Here is an 11,002-nt window from a genome sequence, read left to right on the forward strand (position 1 = left end):
GATACCTCTGTAACCTTCTTATAACAACCCACCACACACACACACACACACACACACACACACACACACACACACATTTTGTCTTGCTTTAGGTTAGTTTGTGTGGTTTTCTGTATTTGCCACAAAATTATCTTCGACCAAGTCAGAACACTTAGGCACAATGTACTATAAGGTAGATACAGTGGTGAGTACTAGATATTTCAATCTCTTTTCTCTCTGCTATTCAAACTGTATAATTTCTATTGCTCTACATTCAAATCCACCGACTCTCTCCTCTGTCATCTCTGACCACAAATTTCTTTAAAAAGTAGTATTATTTCAACTAGCTCAGAGCTTCTCAACTTTCTAAAAATATTTTCAGTGTTTAAAAAAAAAATTGGACCATGGAAATTTTAAAATCTCCAATGTATTTTAGACCAACGTATTTCCATTTATATTGTGGACCAATATTTTTGGAAATTAGAATAAAAATGAATTACTAGAAAAACAATCACGCGCTTGGTTATTGTGGCAATGTCAAATTGCTGTAAGAGTTTCTCAGCGCTTCCTCTCAAGTTCTGGACTTATCTCATCCCAAATGGATTCCACAGTCTTCTTGGACTGGCAATGGTCCTAGAACCACATCTACAGGTAAACTGAACTAGTCAATGAGAGCTCAACTCACTCATTTCAGCTCTTGCAGTTATATGTCAATCTTAATGTGGAATGTAGACGCATTTTCATACGATTGTTATCAAGGGCATCAGGGCATCCACAGAAACCACAGGCCCAGGAAGACCTACAATGGCCCTATAAAGTTCTGAACGTGGAGTTCAAAATTTGACCCAGCTTCTTCTCCCACTCTAGCATCCTCCACTTCACCCACCCACCTGTTACCCACACAACTGGCCAATCCCTGCCTATCTAAGCACTTACATGCTTCCGTGCCCAGGCTGCTGCAACCACCTACAATGCCCTTTCCTTACTCTTTTACCTTTTGAAATCTTAGTCCTTCTCATCGAACCAATTAGATAGGGTTTCTCCTTTCTCTGGCTTTCTCAGCCCGTTGCTTTCACCATGAGCAAGACTCACAATTCATTCTGCATTGCCGTTTGGTTAGTTGTTGGTATGTCCATCTCTCCCACCAGGTTACACATCCCTGAGGGTCAGGACTGTCTCCTAGGCAGCTATGATCATTCTATGCCACCCCACCCTCAATCTCCTAGAACAGTCCCACTTTTAGAGAGAACACAAAGTTGATGGGAATGAAATAGATTTAAGCCCAGCAGCTTCAGCCTTCATGTTCACATATCTGAGAAGCAGCCTCATTCCCTATTCCCTGTGGTAAATTTCCAGTCCCATGGATTACCTCGCCATGGATTACCCCAAAAGAGCAGGCCCGCATAGGCCCACCTGCTCCCCAGGGGTAACCAGGGTGAGATGGGAGGTAAAAGAGACATAATTTCTTTCCAGAGTCATTAAAAACACATACTGCAGATCTACCTAAAACCTAGTCCACAAAACTGAAGGCTAGGAATTTAATTAATGATTTAATTTATTTAATTAATTTATTATTTATTTCTTTAATTTAAATAATGATTTAATTAATCCATGGAGACCCTAAGGATGAGAAGTTTGATACTCCTGGAAATTCTATGCCCTTTACAATTTTTATCCCCAGGTAAGGATCCACATCCATGGTCAGCACTACTCAGAGATGCCAAGGGGAAGCATCTTGCCTAGATGAAGCTTTGAACAATAATTCCCAGCAAAACTGTATCCCAGAAATCAGTCCTCTTAATAGTACCCGATCTCAGGACAACTGTCCTTTGTCCTTTATTTCCCTGACCTTGTCTACCCACACATGTTTAACAATTCTACCTTTAATTTAGGAAATATTCTTTAATATTTTAATTTCATTATAATAATGGGTGTCATTTATTGAGCACTTACTATGAGCCAAGTAATATACTAAGTGCTTTACCTGCATTATCATTTTTATCCTTTATAGTTCTATATAATAGTATTATTTTACAGATGAGACAGCTGAGTCTTAGAAAAGCTAAGTAACTTGCCCAAGTCAAATAGCCAGTTAAGAAGCAAAGTCAAGATTCATTTGGATAGTATTCATCAGTGACACCATGCATTGAAGTGCTTAAAGACAAAACATATTAAAACTTCCAAACTCTGTAAACTGCCAGATAGACAGATATACCACTCAGGAACCTAGAGTGTTCCTAGTAGCCTCAGGCTATCAGATACCTACACCTATGGACACAGCAAGCGCAATTTCATTGAAGATGTTTATGGATCACCTACTATGTGCAAAACACTATGATAAATGACAAAAACAAAACAAAAATGAGCAAGAAATTGTCCCTACCCTTAAAGGATTTGCACACCACTGGGGCTATTTCTAAAAGGCAGCATGCAAAAACATAAAAGAGGCAAAAGTAAGATCTATAGGAAAAGTGAGATGTGACCCATGTTTTCTCATTTTTGCCTGTAGGTCTATCCTGATGGTGCCCACGTCAATTCTCGCTTTGGGGCAGTAGACACAGTGGTTAACAGAATATGTTTTAGACTCAAGCAGACCTGGGTTTGCATCTCAATGTGGCCACTTATTAGTTCTGTGACCCTCGGTAAGTTAATCTTGTCTGCAAAATGTGTATAATGATTACAGAGAATGGGTTTGTAGTGATATGTGCCCTTATTTTTTTTAAGTGTATAATGTTTCTCTTTTTTTTTCTAAAAGAAGACAGAATCAGGTTCAGAAGGGGTTTACTCTATTGAGGCTAGGTGACTTTGGTCAAGCTTCCTCAATTAGCATAAGTCATTCTCAACTAATAGTGGTCTAGTGAGGAAAAGCATAGTCCCATTTCCTGTCTCCAAACTCTGTTCACTCTCAATGGGTGTATCAGAATTATCCGTGGGTGTATTTCTAAATACACACAACCATTTCTCTACCCCATCTTCTGATCCCTGAGGAGACACGGTGGTCAGGATTCTTTTGGTTGTCAGTTGCTGAAATCCAACTGAACTAGTTTCAACATAAAAATGCATCTAGCTTCAGAAAAACCTAGACCAGAAACTCAGGTGATATTTTCATTAGTCTGTCTTTCTCTGACTCTTGGCTCTATTTTCCTCCATGTTGACTTCTTCCTAAGGCAGTCTCTCCGTTCACGGTGAAGAGACAGCCACCAGCAGCTCCGACATTGCCTCTTGCCAGTCTAGCCACGCCCAGTAACAAGACCTCTTTCTCAGTAGTTTTAGCACAGGTTGGAGGATGATGCTCAATGGCCAGAGTGCCCACCTGAAGTAATTGTTTTGGCTAAGGATAGAGTGCTCTGACTGGCTAAGCTTGGGACATGTGCCCACCCCTGGAACCCACGGATGAGAACCACGTGGAATGAGAGTGAGGTAAGGGTGATTCCCTAAAGTAAAATTAGAGTGCTGTTAAAAAGGAGGAGAGGATGCCGCATAGGCAGAACAACAACAGGCATCAGCAAGAGGTGTGCTCTCTACTGAGATCCTCTACTTAGAGAGACAGGGTAACCAGAGGAGAAGCCACGGCCTCAGATGTGTTTAGAATCCCTTCACTAAAAGGTTTCAAAGAGCCCTTCCAGCTCTTATTTTGTGAAACTTGACAAAACATAACCTCCCATCTTTGTCTATTATTCATGATGATTCACTGGTACAATTTCTATATACATTTTTAAATGGTGTTCTCTCAAATATTCTGTTTTAAAATATTTAAACAGATAACCTTTATTTTAAAAGGATGTTTTCCCAAGTGAAGTCAAGCTGCCAATTCTGATTTAGTGGCCACCCATGCCTAGGAGATGAGACCAAGCGTTCCTAGATCATTTTCTCTTCTCCTGGATGTGTTTCCACTTCAGATCAATCTCCATCTGGCGAGGGCAGTTCTCTCCTTGCTCTAATTACCTTGAGGTTGGCTTTGCAGATTAAAATCTTAGAGGCTCCTTGATGGCCCAGGACTTTCCCTGACTAAGCTTTCCCATAGGTATCTCGTCATCATCTGGAAATTATCATCGGCCAGTCTCAGCAGAGAACAGAATATAAAGTGCTGGCTTCTGTTAATAATGGTTCCCCAGACTTGAGGATATGGGGAGGGGGAAGGGTGAGCTGTGACAAAGCGAGAGAGGCATGGACATATATACACTCCCAAACGTAAGGTAGATAGCTAGTGGGAAGCAACCGCATAGCAGAGGGAGGTCAGCTCGGTGCTTTTTGACCGCCTGGAGGGGTGGGATAGGGAGGGTGGGATGGGGGGAGACGCAAGAGGGAAGAGATATGGGAACATATGTATATGTATAACTGATTCACTTTGTTATAAAGCAGAAACTAACACACCATTGTAAAGCAATTATACTCCAATAAAGATGTAAATAATAATAATAATAATAATGGTTCCCCAATCTGGATGTCCCCCAGAATCACCTAGAAAGCAAACTAACTATACAGATTCTGGGGCCCTCACCTCAGACCCACTAAAACTGAACCTGCAAAGGCTGGGATCCAGGAATTTTTATTTTTAAACATCCCTTAGGTGATTCTGATGTTGATAGCTCATTCCCAGTCCACTAACTGGGACTTGGGGTCCCCTACTCTAAATAACCACATTGGACTGACCAGTGGCATGTCAAGAGCACCAAGCCTATGGCTACAAAAGTTGGCCCCAAACTCTAGCACGTGCTAGCTTTAGGTATTACCCTGAGTGAGACATTTAAGTTTCTTTTGGCCTCAATTTCCTCTATAACTTATTGGAACTGGATCAGGTCATCCTGAAGGTCTTTCCAGCTCTGAAAATTCTGTAGCTCTCTGTTATAATGGGGGAAAAAAAATTAGCTTGGAAGTTTGGAGATCTGGGCCCAGTTCCAGCACTTTTATATTTTTGTGACCTTGAGAAGTCATTTTCATTCCCTGGGCCACAATTTTCTTTCTTTAAAAATGAGTTTGTTGTAGTACATGAGTTCTTTATGTTTATAATTTAAAATAGCTCTAAGATAACAATTAAGCCTTAGAGAATCCTTCAGGATAATCTGCTGAGATGTACAGTATGAATAAGCTGAGGATGATCACAGCTTCCTGTTAGCTTGGATTTGCTGGGTTGAGGATCTGCATGCAGCATTTGGTATGTTGGTGTTTAATGGATATGACATTTCACTGCACCAAATGGGAATGGAATATTTTTAGCACAGAATTCATCAAGGTTTAGTAAAAAGGACTTGTTCTCTGAATGGAGTGTGAACAAGCAGAGATACTATTTTAAAAGACCAAAAATAAAGGCCCCTTCCCCTCCACTATCACAAAATAGTCATATGTGCACTTATTTTCACCACAAAGCTTGAAGAACTTACTCCTTTCTGTATCTCCTAAAAGGCAGTATTCCATCTAGTGCAATAACTCTGCCAGCTCACACACATTCCTCCTGTATGTATATTGCCTGTGAACTTATGTTAAATAGGCTAAAAACACTGTTAATCATTGAAAGCTACCACTTACTGAGCACTTACTCATGTGCTGAATGTTTTACATGTATTTTGTCATCCAAGCCTTGCAACAATCCTATTATCAGTGTTTTCTAGAGAAGGAACTGCAGTTGAGAGAGGTTCAGAAGTCTACCTAAGGCATATAGCTAGGAGACAGCAGAGCCCAGATTCAAATCCAGGTCTGTCTTTCAGACATCGAAAACAAACTTGTGGTTACCAAAGGGGAGAGGGAAGTGGGGAGAGACAAATGAGGGGTATTGGATTAACAGATACAAACTATTGTATATAAAATAGATAATGAACAATGATATACTGTATAGCACAGGGAATTATGCCCATTATCTTGTAGTAACCTATAATAGAATATAATCTGCAAAGATACTGAATCACTATGCTGTACAACTGAAACTAATGCACTATTGTAAATCAGCTACACTTCAATTAAAAAATAGCTAGGTCTACAGATGAACTGGTTTGCAGGGCAGAAATTGAGACACAGATGTAGAGAACAAATGTATGGACACCAAGGGGGAAAAGTGGTGGGGGGGGTGGGATGAATTGGGAGATTGGGATTGATATGTATACATTAATATGTATAAAATGGATAACTAATAAGAACCTGCTGTATAAAAAAATAAAATATAATTCAAAACTTAAAAAAAAAAATCTAGGTCTGTCTGAAATCAGAGCCCTAGTGATTGACCACTGTACTTGCATTGATTGTATCAGTCAGGATAGGCTGGGGTACATGCAATCCTTTGGTAGGGCTCAAATATTACTTGCCTAAAATAATAAAGACTCCTTTCTTATTCATGCTACTGAGAGCACTATTCCAAGTCAACATAATCTTCATATACTGATGCGTGCATTGATGGAATAGCCACTGCTTGGGACATTACTATGTAACTGTATCAGAGGGGAAAAATCCCCCAACAAAGCATGCCCTGGCTGCTACTACTATTTTTATTGGAATTCCTTTATTCGATTTTTTAAAAACTATTTTCATATAATACCTGAATAACCGTTTTAAATAAAAGTTTTCCCAAAAATGGAGATTAAAGGGGACTAAGCTCCCTTACTGCCCGACCCCAGCCAACTCTTAGAGATGCCACTATTGGTTTGATGAGGATTTTGCTGTCTCATCCTCCTAATCGAAGGCCAATTTGCCCTGTAGTCATCAATGATATGGGGCAGATGTTCATGCTTACAATATTTACACTGGTGTGGGGGAAGAGTGCAGACCACTTTTAAATACACACATCTGCTAAAATGCTCTTCCATGGCAAACAAAAAAGGCTACGTAGTAGGTGGATCCTCCCAGAAGTACTTCCCAGATCCTGCACTGCTAGCCTGCATTAGTGTACTGGGAAGGATCAGCACAAGACTGAAGAAGTCTACACTCTAAAATAAAATTTGACTTGTATTAATGGTCCCTAATAACCCAGCATGTTGGGGTATCTAAACCTAGGCTCCTTTATTTCTAGGATACCCAATTTTACCCCCAACAGCATCTTTCTAAATCTTTTCCCCTTTGCTCTCTGTTTAAAGGGTCAACCTGATGCTGATATTTGAAATTTCTGCAATGCTCAGCTACCACTTCAAGGATGCTGTAGCAGATAAAGCATAGCAATAACAATTATAATATTACTCTGCTGTAGTGAGTAGTCTCGCGTTTAGAGGCCCCCAAATAGGAACTATCGCAAAATGTGGGAGCAAGGTCAAGAGATATTACCGTCTGACAACAAATTGAATGAGAGGCAGGGCAGAGGTGATGAGCTCAGACATTTTCTGGTCATATTTCAGGGCCCTTCCCAGAAATAACCCATTATTCTTTATGATGGGTGCCAGAATCATTCACGGGGCTTATGAGATAAACTCTACCCGGAAGCTGCAACATGGCTTCATGCCATGCTCCTTAATAATAAGAGGGTCTGGTACCTGTTAAGGACAAATGAGGAAGGAGAGGTGGAGGGTAAGAATTGCAACCTTGGTGGGGAGGGGGATGTGACCCAATGGTTAACAGACAGAACAAGCCCACTGTGGTCAGAGAGGGCAGCAGAACCAGACTGCCCTTGCAGGCGGCCCCAGACACTGTGTGGCATCTACTGTGGACATTTGAGCTCCAGGGGATCCGGTCCATGAAGGGTGGTCCCCGGAAAAGTTGCAGCTAAAGTGGGAAAGGAGGTTTGGGGAAAGAGATTTCCTTTCCTGAGGCTGTTCTGGAAATTCCAAGAACAGAGTCCAGGGGCTACCAAGGTTCAAGAACTAGAATAATAATTAAATTTTTGCTGAATAAACTTTGCCAAGGTCCTGCTTCAGCCTGATGAGGAAGGCAGCAGAGGCCAGAGGAGGAATCTGCAATTGAGGAAAAATATTTAAATAGCATCTTGCTTTAGTATTGTAAACAGAATTTCTCAGTGGGAAAGCAGCACCCCAAATCTGTCCTTCTTCAAGGCAATGTTCTCCCCTGAAATCAATACACTGGCCTGCCCCCTGAGAGACTGGATTAATCCTCCAAAGCCCGGTCATCCCAAGAGGAACCATGAGAACAGCAATTTGGATCATGCAAAGCTGAAGACTAGAACATAAACTCCTAATGACTCAGCCAAGATATAAGCAATTAATTAAATTCAGCCTGAAACAACCACCTATCCTACCTAGCAGGTCTGAACAGACTAACCATTGCTTTGCCTGTGTCACCAATGTCCACCACCTCCACAACAAAGAGAGATAACAGACCTCCTGCCCTCTATCTTCTTCTCCAGAAGGTGAGTTTTCTCACTCAGGTGATGGTGAGCATGGTGAGGGTCATGTACACATAGAGGGGGCCTGCTTGGTTGCCTCCCTTTCTTCTTGGGTTAAGCCAGAGATGACTATGTGTAGTTGAATTTTACTGCCCTTAAATACAGCAAGACCCATCAAGCCCCGTGTGTGTAGGGTCAAGTACCAAGTACCACTCAGAGTTATTGCTAGTTGAGATGACTGTCCCAGTGGGTCAGGACAGTAAAGGAAATTTTTTTTTTTTTTTTTTGCGGTAAGCGGGCCTCTCACTGCCGTGGCCTCTCCAGCCGCGGAGCACGGGAAGATCCCACGTGCCGCGGACCGGCTGGGCCCGTGAGCCATGGCCGCTGAGCCTGCGCGTCCGGAGCCCATGCTCCACAATGGGAGAGGCCACAACAGTGAGAGGCCCACGTACCGAAAAAAACAACAAAAAAATGTTGCTTGCCTGTGTTCATTTGAAACAAGTCTTCCTTGAGAATGGGCCCTATAAATCATAGTTTCAATAGAATTACAGGACAAACTAACATAATTCTGCCTCTTCCTTTGAATGAGCATTTGCATAATCCAAATAGGTTATTCTGAACCTCGTGAGGAACACGGAAAATTACCCAACACACAGGATCTCAAGTTACCCCCAACCAAGCAAACCGGAAGACAAATAGTTATCAAAACCTTGCTATTTCTGATCTTCCCTTCCTTGGTATCACACCTAAAGCTTTCTGGAATCATTTTTGCTGCTTTAAAGCTGTTGGAGACATTTCCACTCCATCTTGCTTCGAAAGTTTCTTTTTCTGGAGGCCTTTGGCTTTAACGTCTCGTTACTTGCCTCCGGCTGCCCTTTAAAACCTCTCACTGTGGGCTTCCCTGGTGGTGCAAGCGGTTAAGAATCCGCCTGCCAATGCAGGGCACACGTGTTCGAGCCCTGGTCCGGGAAGATCCCACATGCCGCAGAGCAACTAAGCCTGTGTGCTACAACTACTGAGCCTGCGCTCTAGAGCCCGCGAGCCACAACTACTGAGCCCACAAGTCACAGCTACTGAAGCCCGCGCATCTAGAGCCCGTGCTCCACAGCGAGAGAAGCCACCGCAATGAGAAGCCTGCGCACCACAACGAACAGTAGCCCCTGCTTGCCTCAACTAGAGAAAGCCCACGTGCAGCAACGAAGACCCAACACAGCCAAAAATAAATAAATTAAATAAATAAAAACAAAAACAAACAAAAAAAAACCTCTCACTGTGGCCTGGGCTGATGTTTCCTACCTTCATGTCTCCCCCACATGACAGAGCTGGTGTTCTTGGTTCAGTTCCTTTTTCTGTCCTAAAGGGACCCTTCTAGCTTCCAGAACTGAAGGCATTTAAAGAGGAAAACAGCCACAAGGCCCAAAGGCGCTTAGTTAACTAAGTGTTAAATATGCACTAGGTTTTACACCAGAGTATGAGGCATAGGATCAGGAGTGGCTTTTCCTGCCAAAGAAGGAAAACGGAAAGAAGAGGTAACATCAGCTGGAGAAAGTCTCCTGGTTACAGATAGAAAAAAATGTTGGTATCTGAGCTGCTGGGGTTCTTTCTCCTGCCATCTCCCTCTCTGTCTGATTTTTTTTTTTTTTTCTTTCATCGAAAGAGGATAAGGGCAGAGATAACTAGGAAGAGTTGGAATTCACTGGGGAAATTACCTCACAAGCAGGCTATGGAAGAGGGCACCACAGAAACAGCTCCCCACGTAACCATGGTGACGAGCTGAGGCAGGAAGGGGTGGGAGGGAGGGAGCAAAGAGCCAGTGCAGATAGAGGGCAGGAGGGGACGCAGGGAGGGGAGAAGACACCCAGGTCAAGGGGGTGAGTGACGGGAACTCTGAGTCTTTTAAGCTAAATTCAGGTTTTTAAAGGAAGAAACAATTAATTTATGATTGCAATTAATTGAGAAGGCAGGATGCACGTTATATCATGGGTTCTTTTTACGTTTAGACAGGGTTTTTAATGTTTCTTTGGAGTTTAGCTACTGTAACAAAGCAAGATTAGCAGTGAACAGTGGAAAGTTGTGGTTAAATCGGGGGTGGGTGTCGGGAGGGTTGAAGAGGAAGGCAGACAGACCTAGAGCTACCTAGAAGCCCAGAGACCACGCGTCATCTCGCCTGAGCACAGCACCCGGCTGCCTCCTGGTGGTGGCTGTCTTACGGAAGATCCGCTCCCTGAGGCTGAAGCAGCAAAACCAAAGCCATCAGTGCAGGATGGCTAGGTTTAGCAAATAAAAATACAGGATGCCCAGTTAATTTTGAATGTCAGATAAATGGCGAATAATCTTTTAGTATGTTTCTGTTCCCTAATATTTTAGTGTGTTTGACAACCCTAAGAAGGGTGGCTCTCACTGATTAAATATCTTCTTGATCTCTCATCATCATGTATTTAAAAAAGGAAGGAGGGAAGGAAGGAAGGGAGGAAGAGAAAATATGAACCCCAAATGGTTAGTTTCTCTCTAATTACCTATCCACACTCCACCCCCTCTTGCTCTTCTGTCTCTTCACCATCACAGGACACTTCCTAACCAGTCCCCACAATATGTCTTCAAAAAATCAAGTCAGAACAATCAAACCAAACCTCTCCGGCTCCTACAAACTCAGAGTGTCTTTGCCTAGGCGCTAATAGTGTATTACAACACCCCATATAGCCTCACCCGTGAGCCTCTGAACTGACCTCACTACTTACCTTTCTTGCAGCTGCCAGATCTACACCT

This window comes from Phocoena sinus, chromosome 16, assembly GCF_008692025.1.
Source record: "Phocoena sinus isolate mPhoSin1 chromosome 16, mPhoSin1.pri, whole genome shotgun sequence".
NCBI classification, from domain to species: Eukaryota; Metazoa; Chordata; class Mammalia; order Artiodactyla; family Phocoenidae; genus Phocoena; species Phocoena sinus.